This window comes from Anopheles funestus, chromosome 3RL, assembly GCF_943734845.2.
Source record: "Anopheles funestus chromosome 3RL, idAnoFuneDA-416_04, whole genome shotgun sequence".
Lineage (NCBI taxonomy): Eukaryota > Metazoa > Arthropoda > Insecta > Diptera > Culicidae > Anopheles > Anopheles funestus.
In genome coordinates this window covers 55,756,951-55,777,109 of record NC_064599.1, presented here as the reverse complement: position 1 = coordinate 55,777,109, position 20,159 = coordinate 55,756,951, and the positions used below count along the sequence as shown (strand labels likewise).

At 42.8% G+C, this 20,159-nt stretch overlaps 1 long non-coding RNA gene across 1 annotated transcript in view; it reads left to right on the top strand.

The window, feature by feature from the left end:
* LOC125770306 (uncharacterized) overlaps positions 1-20,159 on the top strand; it is a 70,546-nt gene that overhangs the window by 34,775 nt on the left and 15,612 nt on the right. The window contains exon 4 of the long non-coding RNA XR_007419159.1: positions 4,822-4,953. This is a non-coding gene — a long non-coding RNA (uncharacterized LOC125770306). The remainder of the gene's footprint in view (positions 1-4,821; positions 4,954-20,159) is intronic.

Genomic DNA, 20,159 nt, shown 5'->3' with positions numbered 1-20,159 from the left:
AAAAAAAAGGACGGGAAGCTGCCGCTTGATGAGTTTGTTCGTTGACACGTGAAAATGAAACTGCCTCGACTGCCAGTAGTGCGGTTTTGCTATCCGGAAGAAAGCTGCCAGCTCAGAATGGCGCACTCTGTCACTCTGTGGTGCTGGGCAAGCATCCGTACTGGTGCAGGAGAGTTTCGAGTGCGATGACGCTGTTTTGTGTCTCACTAGCAAAAATTGTGCACAAAGGCACAACATAAAAAAGGGTACAGAAAAACGGGTATTTAAATTTATCATCTGTTCCGGCATGCAATTGACGCGGGACGTTGAGAGGAGGAAATTAAGGAAAAGCAACAAAAAAAAAACACATAACTAATTTTGAAAATCTGTAAAAAAGTAGTAAGCGAAACTAAGCGAGCTAATTAGAATGATAAGTTCTAAAGCAATTTGCAAAAACCGACGAGCAACCGACGGAAGGAGGAAATGAATTATGATTGTAGCAGCATCCGACGGGAACTATTAAAACCAAACAAGAAGCACGTTGTTCATCATCGGATCGAGCACATTCGTGGAAAGCGTTTGTCAGAGCGCTCAAAGCATCGCCTCGCTAAAGCCATGGCCAGCCGGATCTCCGGTGTCTATGTGTCAGAATGAATGACAAACAACCGAACTAGGAATAACATCGAGTTCTTGCACCGGGCACCAGGTGAAGCACCATGCCACTCTCCATGGCTTGGCCATTAGTAATCACTTGTCCCCGGGAACTTCCACTCCGTGCCGTGAGTTTCTGCCTATCGAACTCCTGCCCCTCCATAGAACAGGAGGATAATTTTCGGAAGTGATCTTTCGTTGAATAAATGATTAATCACCGACACTGGCCTGGTGTTGGTGTGGCATGCAAGTCGGCCTGGATGCGAAATTGCACAGAGGCTATCATTTGTCGATTGAGTACGTGCCTGGGAGTAAAGCGAGAAGAACTTGAATGTGGCGTACCATCCTTCTTGACATATTGACAGCCTGCAGCTTCTGGTCCGGTGCAGTGAGTTCGATACGGCAACTGTACACGCAGGTTTCGTTGCACCTGAGCAGATGAGTTTCGAACTACACACCCCATTTCGGTCATTATTTCATTTTAAGCTACTCCATGCAGCAGTTCTTGAGCAGTCGATGCATTTGCGTTTGTTGGTGGGAGAAGTTGGCACTCTGCACCATCTCTGCATTAGAGTGGTTTCCGTATTCGGGTAGGATATGATTGTTGATTTAGTGATATACACAGCGGCTTTATTTCTACCTTTACCAACCCCCCCACATGAAAAACCCTCCCGTTCTTCCACGAACTGTCTCCACAAGGGTAGCTTTTGACAAACCGTATCTAGAGCGATGCTCTTTAGCTAAAAGGGAAATTTCAACCTGCTACACAGTGTGTATGGTTCGCTTTGAAGAGAAGTCGATGCCAATTTTCTGCACCATCGTTTCCCCGTAATCGTTGAGCCGAGAAACTGTCCTCTTCTCACCTTCGGGAGAAGAAAACCTTCCCCTTCCTAGTCATCTACCGAAATAGGACCGGCGAGTGAGAACACAGTGAGCGTGTTGGGCCCAAAACGACAGAATTATTATGTTCGTCGCTGTTTGTCGGAAACGTGTCCCAAAGCACTGTGACCGGTGCACTTTCTAGCGGTGCACTTTCAAAAGAACGATCCTGCCCAGTACAGTCGTTCGGTGTTGAACTTTCGATCTCAATAACCGTATAATTTCACTTTAGACTCACTCGTTTTGCAGGTCCAGTTGTCGTCGTCGTCGTCGTCGTCGTCTGGTCCGAGGTGCGAGATCTTTCTACCGGTCGGTTGACACGGTCGCGTTCCGGTGTGAAATTAAATTTAATTGAGAAGCAATTAATTAAAGATCCGACACTTGCACACAACGTGCAAGCGATTGGGGGAAAAAAGAAATTCCCACTCAACCGACGGTGGTGTGCCGCCCGGTGGTTTTACGTGTGGTGCAACACTTTTGGAAAAGAAAAGTAGATGATAAAGTAGAGTGGTTCTCTGCTGTGGGGATAAAACTACGCTACTTTTAAGTTTTGTTTCGATGTTCCTTTCTTCGTAGCTATTTTCCTCCGAGCAAAACTTTTCGTTTCTGTCGGTCTTTAATGTGCAATGCTTCTAGAAACATTAGAAAAGCGTTACATTTCAAATGAACCACACTGTACGGAAAGTTAATTTTCCTAGACCGTCACCAATTATTTGGGATCCAAAGGATCCACAATTTTCACTACAAAAAGTAAGAGCGTACACAAAAAAAAATCAATCCAAGGCACGGCTTCTGGCGTAAAGAAGACACAATATATAACGCCACTGTGCCGCTAACAATTCTCATTACGCTAATGTTGTTTACTGGGACTCGAGCGGAAGGAATTACGTGATTATGTAGCAAACATAGAGAAACAGCCGCAGTGGTGACTACCAAACTATGACTCCACCGTGCCCAAAACACGGGAGGTGAACTGGAAAATCATGCTCTAAATTAGAAGGAACCAGCTGAAATAAAAGAGGAAGAAATCATTCCCCCCCCTTCCGTTTTGCAGGCTGCCGGGAGCAATGCTCCGGGGAGTCACCTAAGAGAAAATAGCAGCAGCAGCAGAAGAAAAAAAACCGTCATTATGACAAAAATGAAATAACCGTGATCGTGGACGCAAAGTCTGCCCAGAGTGGTAGACTATAATGTTCTGCGTGACTGACGCTTGGGGAGAGAAAATAAAAGAGTCCTTGTTCGGTATGTTTCCATGCGGTAGAACGGTGCCACCATCGGACTTTGAAAAAGCGTGGAAAACTCGCCACGGTCGAATGACGAGGCCAAATAAATATTACCAAATTATGGACACGGGAAAGGAGTGACCGAGCGGCGTGAGTTTCCCCTAGGAAAAACCTTTTTTTTTTTGCCTTCTTAGACGCTCATGCTACCCAGTTCTCGTCCCGATGCACACGCAACCGGTCACAAGAAACATTCAGTTGGGGGTTCATTTTTTTTTCAAAGTTAAATAACAAAACGAACACACATCGGAGGAGAAAATTGTAGAGCTTTTCAGCAGAAATGAAAAAAAAACGAATAGAATTGAAAATGTGTTCTTCTCATTTTCATCTGTGTGTTTTGCGTTTATTCCATTTTGACGCTAATCCGTGAAATGGCGATGCACGAGTGAAGAGACATTTGTTTGCATTTTCCTTTTTCCCCCAAGTTGACTATTCTTCAGCTATTCAAATTAGAGATTAGGCAAAAAACGAATATCCATTTGCGTTCTAGTGTCTTCCTTTGCCAGACTGAGCAAACGGAACAATGGATGTTCGCAAGCACGCGGAGAAGCAACCGTCTGCATTGCGGATTGTGATTTCTTTTAATTTGCTTCTGCGACAAACGTGGTGATAATGATAAGAGCGAGGTAGGATGGGCGTGAAGAATAGTTTGTTGATTTTTCCCTTCTTTTTTATGGTTTGGGAGTTTTTTCCAATTTTCTTCCAAGTGTTTCCCCTGACTAACCATGCGGGATCTTGAATTAATAATGCATTTTCTAATTATTAGTTTATAATAAAGAGGTGTGTGACTGCAGGGTATTGGCCGATCAAGCTCCTTGAGGGCCCCTACCAATTTACTTGAACTTTGATGCAAACTTTTGCTTTTGAGCCTTATACGAAATACACAACCTATATCATTGCCGCCTATTGTGTATTGAAACTTACACGGGTAAACGATAGTTTGTCCGCTGGACACTTTTCTATCATAAACCACAGGAAAGCATTCACTTCGGAAAAACAGTTTTGTTCTTCGCGACCCCTTTGGGTCCCGTTTTTCGGGGACTCCTGTGACCAGAAAGTCCATAGGCGACTTCCTAGGACGCTTGCCAGAACATTCGCCAGGGTATTGGAGTTTTTTTAAATTTATTTATGTATAACGAATTTAGAATGGTTGTTTTATATGTCTTGACGCAAATTATTTAAGCCTAATGGCCTCATTAAAGAGATTTGTTATAAAAAGTTACCTTCTCTTCTGTGGAAATAGCATCTAAAACTTTTTTGAGTCTTGGCCTGCCATTTCAACTACTTATGGACATTTCTTGAGTAAGTGGAAAAGGTTCCTTCATATAGGCATCAGTTCCGATGGGATTTGATACTGAACATGTTGTGTGAAATTTTAACACCGCTATCATTACACCATCTATGTTACTAGCCTCAATATACCCCCAGTTTAAGCACTTGTGGAGTTACAAAATGTATCGATTATTTATTTGCAATGAACAAAAGCTACTTCATGAAGTTGTTCCAGATTTTCAAATGTGTTTTTTTTTTCATTTTTATATTTTTTATATAATGGACAATGGCTTTCCGTAGGTTCAGAAAGGCCATTTTATAATATATCTTATAATTTCATTTTAAAATTCTTTCCCGTGAAAGATAATAATTCTAGAAACATAATTTCCATAAATCTTGAAAAAAAATGTCCAGTGTTGAATGCAACATTCAGATATACCAAGTACTAATGTCTACTTCATATTTTGCAAACGAAGGAGCCATGTTACCTTCACTTACTTCGGTCACCAGTTAATTACATGGCTCGTTGAAACACTCGATAAACCATACCCTACAATTAAGTCGTCCCGTTCTTCTTCCATCCTCTCCCAAAGTTACCTCTTCGTGTGTCGTTTATACCTAACTAATGTCCTCCGTGTGTCCTTCTTTGCCATCGTCTCTATACTATGCGAATGGACTCGCCCCATGTGAGCGTGCGTGTGTAAATTCAAATTTTCACCTCATTTCTTCTTTTCTCTCCCTCTCTCTTTCATTGGAACAGGAGTCTTCTACTGTGGTCGGTGACGGACTTCACCCGTCCGGAACAAAAGTCAGCTGTAATTTCGGGAAACCAACGTGTGACCGCATCATGACACAGGAACCGTACACAATGCATTCACCTTTGTGTTCATATGTAAGTGGGCTCGTCTTGCTTTCCTTAATACGTCACCATGAATGTTTTTGTTGCACCCTGGTGTTGCACCACAGCTTCGGTGCAGTTTTGCCGTTTGTAGTTCAGGTATAATTGTCACTTAGATTTTCATTCACACTGACCGAATCTGGGCAAGCTTCAGTTCCGATAGTGCAAAGGCTCGGAAAGGCTTAACAAGTTATTGTACCCCGCCGTAGCCTTGATGGGAATTAAGTCGAGTCGATAGAGGCACGGATAAAGGTTGAGCAGTTAATTGCTTCCGAAAAGTTCCCTTGTTCGGTGAGTTCGCGAATGCCGTATCCTGCCGGAGCGTTCTTTAGTGCCGGTACGGGTCTGATTGGAATCAGCGCAACCACGCTTGTCGTTGTCCCATTTCCTGCGATCAATGGGAGAAAAATTGAGATCCATTGATATGTAAATCGTGTAAAAAGGTTAAAGTGTAGAAAGCGTAAGCGTACCCCGCCCCAAGGCTTAATCGCACACACATGCAAATCAGAAGCGGCAGGATTAGAGGCTAAGCCGACCTCTAACGACCTGCAATTGACTGCCAACCCTACGAGTGGTACTGCACTGCCAGCGAACGCTCTATAGACGAATGCACACATTCCGATGAGATTAGCAGTTTTTGCATCATGCACACGCGCTTACGTGACATTTTTGCCTCTGCTGGGCCACACTAGGCAGGAAGCGTTTGGAAATGTAATTCTCCTTTCGCTACAGCGTACATAGCGCTCGCACCATCGTCTGCGGGTTCAGCCCATCATGGTTGGCAACATACAACGGTTCCTGCCAACCCATATTCTACCACATCGTTACAACACAACGCCGGAAGAAGGATGAAGCAAGTCTATTCCGCATTGTATGTGCTTCTGTGGTGTTGGTCGCTGTTGTGGCATTTGGTGGTTAAAATGAGAAAATAACCTTACTCTTTGCCTCGTTGAGCTGTTGGTGTTGCTGCCTACGGGGGGGAAAAAAGCATACACTAGTTGGCAAGCGTGACTTTGCGGAGGAGTTTTTTTCCTCCTGCTGCTAAAAAGATGGCAAGTGTGTAAGCTACCGTGTGAAGCCCTTTCTATATCCGGCAATGCTAGTAGCCTTGAGGTGAACGGCGCTGTAACATACGGCGGTTCGGAGCGGAATGTAAACAGGCGTAAGTTTACATTTACGCTGAAGCCGCTACCGTTCGGGCTGAGATTCTTACGGGAAAGATACGGGATTTTGGATAGCCTTGGTGCGGAACTACATATACCGCTGCAGTTCCGAAAGCACGCCATCCATTCGTCGCATTGAATGTCAGAATACATGGCACAATATAAATATGCTCACGATGTGTGTTCTTTCGTTGTTAGTATAATGCTGAAGTTTTTCCTTAACCTCATGAAGGATGTGGAGTTTGTAACGGTTTATTTTATTTGTTTTTTTTTCTTTGGTTAAAAAAGCATGTTGAATGTGAACACAAAAATGACGACCTGCGGCTTAAAATACCGTAAAGCTGTACAACGTTAGTACCAGATAATGTTGATCGCGTGTAGTGCCGTGATGGGGCAGTCTGATATAAAATGTTGAATAACAGGAAAAACTTTCATAAAGTGTGCAATAATTAGAAGTATTTTAAATTGATTAATATGACGATAAAAAGAGAAAAGTAACATTCGTGTATGGAAGCGATCTCGTGGTGCACTGCTTTGGCGTTCGGTCTGGTACACCCGAACGTCGTGGTTCGAATCTCATCTAGACTTTGGGTCACCTTTGAAAGAAGAAGTATTTCTACTTAAAGGAAAATATAACTACACAACCGAGCATAATTTTCGCAGAATTATATAAATCGTAAGAAGAAAAATATAATTAAGAAGAATAGAGATAATTTTACCTAACAAATATATAAAATGGCTTCTATTCCTTGTAAAAAGCTTGATGCGGGCTTTGACAGGTTCTTCGGATTTCTTAGGTAATCGCTTTTACCTCTCTCTATGTTTTATTGCACCGTTTTTCCCTTGTCACAATACACTGAAAATGAAAAACAGTACCACAAAAGCACAACGTTCATTGAATGCTTCATCCTGTGTGCCTTTTCTTGACACTCGCTTCTCGCTTCCTTTCACCCAAACCCCGAGATGGATGAAGTAATGAAATATTGTTGTAACAGAATCATCTCTCCCTGAAACGTCCAAACGCTGACGGAAGTCACCAGCACGCCGGCATACCTACGTTTGTGGTATAATGCGGTAAGCATAATGTATCTTGCATTGTTTCGTTTTGTGTAGCTTACTAGTTGCAAAGTGGCGGGCGTACTGCATGATGTAATGGAGAATGTGGGACGGCTAGAAAGCGAAAATAGTGCACTCGTACCTAAAGAAACCTTCTTGCTATATGGGAACGGTTCAGTTGGCTAGTGGGTGTCTGTGTGGGAGTGTGTGCACATTGTACTTACAGTGGACGCCGGCACTGGGTGTTCTTTGTTGTTTCCGTTGGGTGAGCCGCAGTGGTTAAAATACGCTGTAAACGATGTGGTCTAGCTGTTGGTGCTGTTGTTCAGGCTTCATTCGTCTATGCATCATGCATTGTTTCTAGCCTTTTTTCTCCATTTTCTTTTTTATTTCCCGTCTCCTAAACCCTGCCTGACATTCCAGAAGTCAATTAAGCGACCATTCTCTTCACTTCCTGGAGCATACTCTAGTATTCATATAAAATGCCACAACACTAACGTCATTTGGAGCACAGAGCACTGTGCTGTACATTGGCAGTTCTATTGTGTAGTGGAAACGCACGCAAGAAAAATGAACAAATAACAAAAAAACAGGGGCTTGGAGAAAGGATTTTCACACAATCAAGCAGTACTGTAGCTGGCCACCCTCTCATAAGTATTTATTGCCAACAGGCACGTATGAAAGTTTATCCCTTGATGCAATATTCCAAAGCAATCAAAATCACCATATGCGGGGACCACCTTTTTGCCGGCATCACTGCAATCGTGTGTGTCGTGTGTGACAATTTGCGTTAGATATTTTTGATTGCATTGCTAGAGCAACACGGGTGCACATTGTGCCGAATCTACCAATACTGGCAGCGAACACAAGCAATGAAGCTAGTAGCGACATCATCGTCACTTCTTTCCATCACGATTTTTGTTTTTTTTTCTTCCCCCAGTAAGTTTGAGCTCTCTTGTGAATCAAGCAAATGGGAGAGAAAAAAAACGCAAATCTAGTACCACAATCTCGTTGACGAATGCATAAAAATATGCTGCTGGGAAACTCATCATAACGGTCGTCTTCGATTAAGCGGTATCCGACGCAGAAAAGGGGGTGCGGGTCAATGAAGGCCAATCGAGATCGCATCTTCCAACAGCTTCCACGGTTATTGGTAAAGAAATATTTTTTTTTCTTTTGGTACAGAAAAATGATAATCGAGATCTATATTGCCGGTACGTTCGGAAGTTGTTTATTGTTCCCCCGGCAAGGAAGCAATCGACTGCTGGCGGGTATCAACTTACCGTATCGAATGGAGAAGAACCAAAAGAAATCCACCGCGAAAAAAAAAATTGTTCTCCAACGATGAAGAACGATAAGACCGAGTCTTGGCGGTAGTATCTGCAATGCATCAACGAGCCATAAAAAAACACACAAACGGTAGGAAGAAAAATGCAGCTTTTTGCTTCAATCGAACATGTCCAGTGCGCGGTTCCGAAAATATTGCATGCAAATTTGACACTCCGAACACAAAAAAAAAACCGTGAGAAAAGGAATCTATTTGCTGGGGATGGTATTGAACATGCTTTAAAAGTGTGGACAAAAAATAGCCACAATATTAGATTATCATCACGTTAAAACCGAGCACCCGAGCAAAGACCCTTCAAGACGATCGTTTTTTTTTCGGAGAAATGTATTGGGTGGCATATCCCCATATCCTTAGGGTCAATGCTTTACCGTTACGTTGGACGGGTTTGCGTTGTGGTTGGTTTATCTGAAATTAAAATCACATTCATTTTCGGATCTGCTCGATATAAATCTCTAATATGCACGACAACCGTACCATTTCTGCAGCCTTTTTTCCCCCGTACACCAAGCAAGTTGTGTTTGCTTTTGGAGCGTCGATGATGTGCAGGAACGCTACGGAGAGAATGATGTTAGCAGTTTTCCCTTTTTTGGTTTCTGTTTGGTTTCAGTTTTGGTAAAATGGTTCACTCCGTACAGGGAGCTACCGTTGAATGGGTTAGCGTTACAACGTAAAAGCAACACATCATCTCGTGTGAAATGAAATGGATTCTGAAGAAAGTTCGTGGCAGTTTCCTTACATTTCTGCCTCTCTGCCCTGTTGTGCTTTACATGTCGGGTGGAAAATGTTGAAAAATGGCCTTTTCGATGATATTGAGGTTAAATCTAGCCCTCGGAACGTTGTGAATTTCTTTTTTTTCTTGAGAATTCTGGCAGGTCTCATGAATCAACGTGTAAAGCATTCAAATAAATCATCAACACGTTTGTGAGGATGTGTGTTTGTGAAGAACGGTCAACAACAGACAACCCTATCCTTAAGAAGCTGATACTTTACTGATACTTTGAGAAGAGAGAGAGAGATAAGAGAAAAAGAACAGAAACATACTTAATACCTTAGTGATAAAAATGAAGTTTTTTTTCTTCCAACTTCTGGTGGGTGAAAAATTAACCCCACCTCAACTACTGGTCACGATGAAGGTGTTCAACGACCGGTTAGCGTGTCGGTAGTGAGGACACATCCGTTCGTTCTTTGCTAATGGTTGTGTCGAAGGCGGAAAAACACAGGAAGTTGTGGAATTACAGGATTACCGGTCGTTTTACTCATGTAATCTTCCATTTGTGTTTTTTATTCGTTTCCCTTTTTTTTGTTTCTTCTACTTAACGTTCTTATCGCAGTGGTTTTGCACCTCTGGGAACTCTCTCTCTGCCCTTTTCTGGAAAATATAATACGTGGTAAAGATACTTTCCATCTTCTCATTAACAGGCTTCACACTGTTAGGGAAAATTCCCCCTTGGGGCGGGTAGGAAGCCGCTGGTCTCATTCAGGATGGCCCATGTGCGTAAGCTTAGCGTGGATTTAGTGTGCTGATCGTGTTAACACAACACTTGCACCTAAATGTCACGCCCCTGTCTCGCTTAACCATGGTAGTACGGACAGAAAGATAATGTCGTCTTTTTACTAACATGGGACTAATAAAAAATACAAAAAAGCATCAAAGATTCTGCTATTGCCTACATTTAGGCGCCAAAAACGAGGGCTAGATGCGGTGGTTTTCGTTGCTTACCTCGTCATGAGACGCATACTAATGTGTTTTCTGGTGGAAATCTCAAGTGAGTTGGCAGATGTGAAACAGTTTCACAGCAGTATCGCGATACAAACCGCGTCTCGTTATCCTTTTGTGGAGTTAGAATTTAATTTTTCATAAGCGCATACTCTTTTGCGCGCTTAAAACTCCCAACGGTTTAATTTCGTTTCATGTGGCTCGGGCGGTTTTTTTGTTGTTTCTTTCAAACGAACTCTCGCTCGGCCGACTAGATAGGCGACAGCTGTACAGGGAATTGGCAGCAATATCATGTTCCGCGGGAAGCGAGACGGAACGAGTCTCTTTGAACGATAATTATGTCACATTCACCGGAATGAATGTGTTGTTAATAATTATATTAAGCCTAGTTAACAGTCAGGATGGTGCGTGATACCGTACACCAGTATGATACAGTCACGTAAGCCAACGCACACAACTGATAAACGCAACCGAAGCGATGGGGAAGCCTGTAAAATAAATTGCTAACAGTATCTGGCAGATAGTAAACGATCTATCGAACCAGACCGTTGTGCGAGGGAGAAAGAGAATGGTGCATCGTTAATGATATTATCGTTCCAAGCTTCGAATCCCATTTATTACCGATCATTCGCTTCTATTCATTGGTCGGTATAATTCAATTTGGCATATTACTGCTGCTGATGCTGCATCTAGCGTACCATCAATACCGGGAATCGAATGAATCGATGTAGCACAAAGGGAAGGAATGGTGGAAGGTGTAAATATTATTCGCTCCATCAGCAGTGTGTTTGTTTGTCTGGGTTTGTCATTTTGTAAATTTCGTAATTCAAACTGACGGCAACATTACTATGCGCGGAAGGTTTTTTTTGTGTGTCTGTTTTGCCTTCATTTTCACTGATGGAATCGCTAAATATATTTTCCCTAGAGCTGTGTGTATAACTCATTCCAATGAATATGCATTCCATAGATCCGTGTCTCGATTGATTGCTGTCACTTGCTGTATTGTCTGTTTCGAACACTGTCAGTCGGTGGAAAATGGATTGATTTTCAACCCGTCACTCCAGGCAGATTTTTGTCATTATTAACCAGTTTCCTAACTGTCACGCAAGGAACCGTGCTATGATTTTCCGATGCACGATTACATACGCCTGTGACGAAGCGAAAGCGAGATTAGCGTGCGAAGAAGAACGAAAAAAAAACCAACCCCAAAAAAACCTCAAACGCTTAATCCACGAACCGCCACCAAGGCGCGTATCTTGCGTAGAGTGCCGGAAAAGCAAATGGCCACGCAAATGAGAAGCTTGCCTCTAGTGGCAAGAACATCCCTTTGTAAAAGAGCGTCGGGATGCGGTGAAGAGGTCGGGAATTAATTTCCCATTCTGTACGCAAATCCTCGTAGCTCAGTAAAGCCAATCTTGCGTTTTGCCTACATTTAGGCGCCCTGTTTCTCCTTACACCATCCGGAACAGGAGGCTACGAATTGAGTCGTTTCACCGCACCGGTAAGACCGTGTCGTACTCATTTGCTACGTTGCCATTTTGCTTCTGCTTTCCGCTGCTTAGCATCGCCATGTTCGCCAACACACCTTGTTCCCGACCGCAAATGCTAACGGAAATGCCATATCAATTACCATTATCATTTGCTATTGGCAATCCGGCCCGCAAGATTTTACGCCTTTTGCTCAAGGCCGGGTACTCGATCTATTTAACCTTTCATCCTTGAGTGGGTGCAAACTAGACGAGGGAGAGCATACGGAATAAAAGGATGAATGAAGTTTGTCCGGTGATGGAACTATATTTTCCGGACCTTCGAAAATTTTCACCACCCAGTCGGATGAGAATGAACAGCATCCCACCCAATATTAGGGAGCATTTTCCTGCTCTACCATTAGACAGATCCTTTCTCTTATCCTTCCTGCTGAGGGGGGTTTTCCGTTTGTCATCCGCAATCCGTAAGGATCCGGTTGGGAAACCCTTGGTGATTGTGTGGCGACGATGAATATTCATAAACGCAAATCGGACGGAAAGTAAACACACGCAGGAAAAGCTTTTGCTCCGTTGCTTTGAGACACACAAGCGTGCTTCCTTTCTTGGTCTTGCTTGAGGTTTTCTGTTGGGGGTGAGAGCTTCCAGAGATGCTTGCTGCTGAATGAAGTTTTGTGGTAAGTTTCTGTTGTACGACAGCAGAAGAGCTCACCGTACCGTGCCGATAGTTACAGCTTATTATATATTTTTACTGCTGGACTGTGTACTCTCTGAATCTTTGCTCGGTCGATGGATTGTATTATTCGCATGAAAAAGAATACAAAACGACAGGAAGTCTTTAGTAGCGGATTAGAATACGTCGACCATTGACTCCTGCTCGGTAAATGACTTTTCCTTGTACTTGGTGGCTGCTTTGACTGAGGCTAACCGCAACCACAGACAATGGAAGGACACAACAACCGGAAAGAACTGGAGCAAGTTTGTTGGGTCCGTTGGCAGTAAAGAAAGTTAGTGTTTTAATTATAAACTCCATGTCGTTCCAACAGATTGAGCAATTGACAATTATTGTTTTACTACTACTGCAAACAGATGTTGTATGTAAGATTATGTAGTTGAATTGAATTCATTTTTTTAAACACAAGTATTACAAGGTAGTTAATGTTTTTCGGTTGGAAAATTTGAAACACACTTTAAAGTTTGTATATCATGAAGTTGACTTCTCGTAAGTAATAAATCTATAATTTAAAATAATTCAAGCTATTACCTCTCAACTAAATCTTTGATACAGAAGTCGAAAAAGTTTAAAAGTATTTTACACTATAGTATGTTATTCTAATTACAGAATAGTAGTTTATTCTAAGTATATCATAAAGTAGTTTTTTATGACTTTGTTTTATTTTTAAGTAATTTTAATTTCTTGATTTATACCAGTTTTATACCAGCTCCAAATTTTGGTATCCATTTTTTGTTAAGCAGACAAAACACCCTATTTTCCGGTTTCCATCCAATCGATAGGATTGGTTTTAAGAGCTTCAATTTGTCCTATTTTGTAACAGCATGGAAAATGAAAGCACATGCGAAAAAAAATCACATCGTACAGAATGTCCCGAAAGGTTAAATACGGGTATCGCGATCGTTGATAGTTAATGGTACTTAATGGTGATGATGTTAACGCTGTCCGCTCAGGCAATGGCTTTACTCCATGGGACTAACTATCGTTGTCACCACTACCACCATTGCTGTTCTCTCGTTAGTATTGCGAACGATATTATGTGATCGCTTCCCCAACCCCAAATGCAAAAACAAACTTTGCGAAGGTGGAAGCTGCGTTAACAATGTCATACGATTAACAAGGATTACGTGAGCGATCCCCAGTGTTTCCTGAGCTGTGCTATTTTCGGTCCCGCTTGTCCAACGCCATCGGGAACGTCGTGTGATGTGAACCGTACGCCTACCGGTATGGGTAAAAAAAAGGGTAAAACTTTTCCATTTGTCAGCTCCGGCACTGCACTGGTAGCAGAATTGAGTGTGGAATAGACGAAATGGATCCTAGTGATTGGCTTTTCGCTACTAGCTATTTGCGTCCTCTCTTTTTTGTATCGCTTCAGAAGCTTGATAAAAGCTTGCTGGCAGGACCCAAATTGAAACTCGTTCATGTATTGCGTGTGTGCCTGATACTGCGAGTACTGGAAGTAGTAGGAAAACCCCGATGGTAAGGAACAAAAAAAAGGCATAAAGTCGTCTTTTCGCAAAACTTTGTTCATTCGATTTCTTCAATGTTGTATGTGTGTGTTTTTTTTCGCCTTCACATTCGTTAGGTACTTTGGTGATTTTTCCTCTCTAAAAGTCAGAAAAGAAGCTACATCTATGGAGATGTTGCACCCCTAGACTGGAATGCGGTGGCAATGGAACATCCCTTATATCCACACAAGGTTGAGGATGTCGTAAATTGTTTGGGGTTCCAAATCCATCACCAATGGTAGTAACTTGTCCAACGATGTTGTTTTTTTTTTCCTTCTCTTTCTTCATTTCCGGCCCCCAAAGCATCCCGGCATCACGTTTTATTTGTATTGGAATATGTTACATCAACGATAAAGATTTATCCATTTTTCCCACACCCATCTACTCCGGGACTATCTGGAACAATTTCATCTGATCCCTTCGAGTGGTTGTTATTGATATTAACATTTGCTTCCCCCTGTGCAATCGCTTCGGTTAGACGCGTGTGGAAACCTTGGTACATCGTGTTCCCAGGATCCTTTTGCATTTTTCAAGGGGCAAAAACTCAATCAAGAATAATCCCCAATGTGCGTGTGTGTGTGTGAGGTATCGTGTGGAAAAGGATTGGTGATGTTGTAAAGCCCTAAGCTACGAAGGGAGAATGTCTTTAAGTGGGATTACGTTGATACGCAACACATATCCACTCGCTCTGTCATTCTGTGTCAGTGCATTCCCGGGAATGGAATGTTCAAACACATCAGAATGCAAGGTGCTTTTCTTTGCACAAGCCCCCGCCCAGTGTGTTTGTTTTAAGCAGGAGCTTCCGAATTAATGTGCCGCACATTGCTCTTAAAAGCAATGAAAATTTGGATATGATTTAAAACGACTATCTGCCATCATCAGTAGGTATCATTTATGGGTGCTTTTCTTCAAAACTTCCATAACGTAAATTAAATTCTTCTGCCATCGTGCCGTCTTGTTTAGAGGAAGAAGAACACGAAACGAAGGGAAATACCCATTTATCAGTGCAAATAGAAGGTGGCATACAAAACGTTTTGTTAGCGAGACGTCCGAACCGTAAGCGAGTGTTGAACGTCGTCCATGTATCCGTCATCTGGCCAAGGTAGACACGTTCTGGCTTAGGATCTTCCAACATCTCTCGGCCTCACCTTGCCGTGTATAATCATCAGCATCAGCCAACACGATCATCATATTTCGGATCAGTCGGAACGCTTTGAATCATGGCAAACACTTAAACAGTCCGTTGCCATACTGTGCCCTGGGCTGGGTGTGTCATATTCTGGTAGCTTTCGTCCTGCACCACCGAACTGCGATACACATTCCACAGCATTCGGGGCTATTTCCTGGGATTATGGCACCTTATGGTGAATGGGACATTGGGTGCGAGGGGTCCTCTGGCGAATAGCAGGAAAAACATGATAAAATATTACAACCCATGAACCAGACATACTTACCCGCACAAATGGTGTTACGGTAAGGGGAAGGGCGGGGGACAGAGAACACACATTGGAGGCATACAGGAAGGCAATACCTAAGAAGTATCGCTTGATAAGGATTATCCTTAGCACAATCCAGGTGCATTGGTAGGCACCGGGAGCGGTTTGGAGAAAACATGCCGGAAACATGAATAACATAACAATATTTGTACATGCTCGCACACGCTAGTGTGTACATGAAAGTGAGCTCGAGCTGCCTCTCGAGGTGTATGCACGGTAAGTTGACATACCGGGGTGAAACAAAAACAAAACAAAAAAACATGAAACACCAGGCGTCTCCATTTGCGGGTGTTTTGCGGAAATTCATACCGCTCGTTCTCTCTCTTTCTCTCTCGCACACGATTTTGCCTGCAATAAAAACCGAATTTGTTACGGATGGTCGTTTGCGTCCCGGTGAAATGGCAAATTAATGCAGGGAATGTGAAAATATTGCCCACTTTTCCTCTTGTTTTTCTTTCCCCCGTCCGCTTGCCAAACCCCTTCTTTCCTTTACCTTTTAAGCGGCGTGCTTTTGTTTCGTGCAAAGTTTTCGGATGTTTTGTGTTTTTTTGTTGTTGTTTATTTTTTCATTTATTTAACGTTCTACAATCCCTCTCCTTACCCCCTCCCCTCATCCCCATGCCGCAGGGCCCGTTGATGTAATAAACGATTAAAAAACAATTTCAGCGCACAGCCACTTTTATTTTGTGACAGTATTTTATTTCTGCATTCTGGCTGTGCGGGGCCCAGAATTCGAACATTCCATCCGTGTACAGATTGCAGTTTTGTTTTGTATGGATATGATTATACCCTTCTCAAGCGATGTGTTTTTATGTATGAATTGCTTTACTTTTTTGTGTGCACTGTTTATGGGTAAATTGTACTCATCGATGCAGAAGCGCCGGAAAATAGCTTCGAACCGGTGTGTATGGTAAAAAGGGGTTCGAAAACTCGGGGTAATAAATTACCAATCGGACTTGGACTGCAGTTGTTGGCAATGTTCCCTCCCGCCTGTGGAGGATAGCAATGGTGCAAGAAGAAGTAAAATAATTTGTTTGCTTTTACCCCGTACATTAAAAGCATCAGGCATAAAGGTGAATGGCACTATTAGTAGTTCTAAAAGAAGAAAAAAAAACCTACCATATTTGAAAGCTTTATAAGTTTCCAATGGTAATAGAGCAAAAAGAGCCACCGGATGATAAATGAAAATGGAACAAAAATGGAAAAGAAAACCGAAACGGTAGAAAGTGAAATAAAAGAAGTAAAATACGCCTCATAAATTCACGTAGACGCACTCACATGGCCATTGCAATGGAAATGATGAGCGATCGTTATCTTTTACGGTGCGATCGTGTCTCTCGTTAACGTTCGTGTCCTTTTTCTCGGTTGACTCAATTTCCATGATTATTCCACTGCTGTTCGCTTTAGCATTCGCAGAACGGGGGCGATAAAACGTTTCCTTTGCCTGGGCCGATGATTAGTGCTGGAAATTTGTCGGTGTACGTTTAAAAGAATCGCACACACCCATACAGAGCAAGATGAACTAAATTATTGACTATGAGAGGTATCTCTCGTTTTGCCACTTTATGCCAACATTCCTTCCAAACAGCAACGAGCTCTAAACCGCTTTCATTTCCCTGCAGTTTTCCCTTCCTTTTTTCCGTTTTGATACTAATAAAACGAAGCTATCAAACCAGTCGAACGACAAATGGGAAAAAAAAGAAAAACCTATCGGATCGTCATCGGAATCATAAACAGTCTACAAATTGGCCTTCGGGATCGGTTTCCTTCCTCGGGTGGGTGGGGGTGGTGAAAAGGCAAGCAAACGAAAGTGGAAAAGTGAATGAAGCCAATAGAACCGAAAAAAGGGACGAATCTTCTTTCTTGGTCGGGTGTTAGGTTTGGCCGGTGCCCCACGTGAACTGTGCACGAATGTTTAATTCATTCGCTATTTGCGATCTTCCCACCATTGTCGTTGTCGTCTCTCGTCGGGGGTTTTTTGCCTTCCGGTTCATTTTATTGCCAAACGCGCATACAGATCGAAGTAAAAGCTGACTGCTGCAGCATTCGAAAGCGTTCTTTGAGGCGTTATGGGGTCGTGTTTTCTTTCTCTCGCCTTCTTCCTTTCATTTTTTTTTTCGTTTGTGATCATTTTCATTTTGTTGCAACTCATAGCTTGGTTGGTTTGGTTGGCTGTCGTACAGGGTAAAGATGCTCGTTTTATTTAACTTTCTCCTCTGCCGGGTAAGCGCGTTGTAACGTGAAAGCAGCAAGAAGCATTTTGGCTCGGTTTTGAACGAATGAAAAATGGCCCCAAATTGGTAGTGGCAGCGAGAGTGACGGGCAAAAGCGAAAAAAAAAAGATAGATCAATGAGAGTTATTTGATGACTTCGGGCATGCGGCATACCGGTACGGAGCATAGAACCGGCAAGATGGTACGCGCGTGCTACCGGCAAACCATATAACGATGAGAAACGATCGGAGAAAGCTTAATGGGTTTTGGGATCTTCACAGCCGAAGGCGAAACAAATCGAATAAAAAGCCAAATGTGGCTTATGTCGTTATGCTTCCTCACCGCCGTTTTTGCCAAAAACCACCACCGAAGGCTCAGATGTGCTTCGGTTGGTGATGTACAACGTGGTGCGATCCAACAGCCCTCAACGAAAGAGTTGATGCCGGTGCCCGGCAAAACCGCCTATGGTGCTAAATTAAAACCGTACAAAACATCCAAAATGGTGGAAAAAGTTTTCCCTTAGATCGTAAAAGAAAAATGCTCTCTCTCTCCCCCCAAAGCTCAGGGTGGCTCATGCGTGCGGTTTGAAACATTCGAAGGTTTGCCGTTTGCAAAAATCACATTCGACATTTTGGCGCCAGAGAATCTGCAATGTAGAAGCCTCTAGCAGTGGAAATATTCCGCATAACGCATGCCTGCCCGTTCACATTCGGCTGGGATGAAGCCTGGGATGGTAGCTTCCAAGAAGCAGCATGCCCATGCACAAGACCGTGTCGGTTGAATTTTCCAATTCTGATGGATGTTGACGTAAAGTAGCACCGACAAGACACAGTAAGTTCTGAGATGGATGTATTGAGACCGTTCGTCATGGCGCAACGAAACTCCCCAGTGTGGGATATTCGCCATTTCCGCGTCACGAGTTAAAGGCCAGTACAAGGTGAATAATGTAGACTTCAGTTAACGTCAGCTTGAAAGGCGATTTGTGTTAATATGCAAAGCGTGAGTGTGTAGGCAAAGCAAGTCAGCACTATCGGGCGTGATGATACGATGGGTTTTCGACTTTAAGACACCGTTGAAGGTGAAAGAAAAAAACTGAAGAAACTCCCACACGGAGCCCGGTTTGAAGGATTGTCACCAAGCGAAGCAATGCAATGTCGATTAGCTCGATGCAAAACTTAGAGACGACAACGCCACTTCTGCTTGAGACAAGCGAAAAAACAACCCACTTGAAGGTTCGATGGAAGGATTTCCCGGCGCTTCCTCATCATTCCCATTTCCTTCCCATTCCCATTTTTTTGTTGTAGTACCGGTTGGAAAAAAGGCTTCCCGGAAAACGTAAGTGTATGTGTGTGCGCTAAACACTTGGCAGAAACTTTGATGCATCACGCTTGTTTTACTCTCGATTATTTGGAAAAAAGTCATCCGCGAAGGATCATACCAAAAGCGTACCGAACGATATCTACGAACGTTCCAGCTGGATCGGAAAAGTTTCACTTGCCACCGGATGCCCGTTATGTCGTTGTACGACGAGTCTGGGAAACGGAAGTATGAGCAACGACAAACAAACAGCCAAGCAGAGGCAAAGGAGCAAAAAAATGCGCGACCCTGCGCTTGTGTGTTGCATTGAAATTACATCCGTTTTTCTTCCATCGTTTAAACCCCTTGGAAAGGATAATACCAGTCGGCGCAGCATGACGCTCGTTGATTTTTAATCTGTTTGAATAATGTTGTTTTTTGGTGTGCAGCATTTATGTTCCGGGAACTGGTGCTGCTACGGGTTAGCATAGATCTCTTGATGCTTGCCTTTATGGAGAACATTTTGTTATTTTTTTTTTACTTCTTTCACTTTCACGTTTCACTTCTTGATGTCCACCGATCTACGGATGCTTTCGACGCCGGACCAAAGAATGACAGATGTTTTCCCGTTTGGCGCGAAGGTTTAATTAAAATGAAAACGATCGTTTAACGAGGGAAGCAAAAAAAACGTTCTACGACGGCGGAGGGAGGAACAGACCTTTCCCGCTTTGCAATCGGGTTCGGGATGTCGATGTTTGGGGTTTGTTTTTCTTTTCCCCCTTATCGTGACCTTTTTTTTTCTTTTAGTTTCTTTGTAAAGGATAGCTTTTGCTAATTTGCACGTCTGCTGCAGCGCCTGGTGGGTGTTTTGTTTACGTACAATTCATTATAAAATCAGACTTGTCGTTTTTTGTTTTGCGAAAGGATCAAACAAGTGTCACAAAGCAGCACAAAAATGTATTTGAAAAAATTTCCCTTCCGACAGAAGTGAAAAAATAAAGATCAGACAAAGATAAATAGTGTAATGTCGGAAGTTGGCCCTTGTTGTTTTATGTAATTTGAACAAGGGGAATAATTTAGCAACTTGTCGCGAATGTTGATTTTAAATTAAGGGTTTTATTTAATTATTTCGCAAAGAAGGAAGATGATTCTAGGTAATGCTCCTGTACTATAGTTTTATTATAAT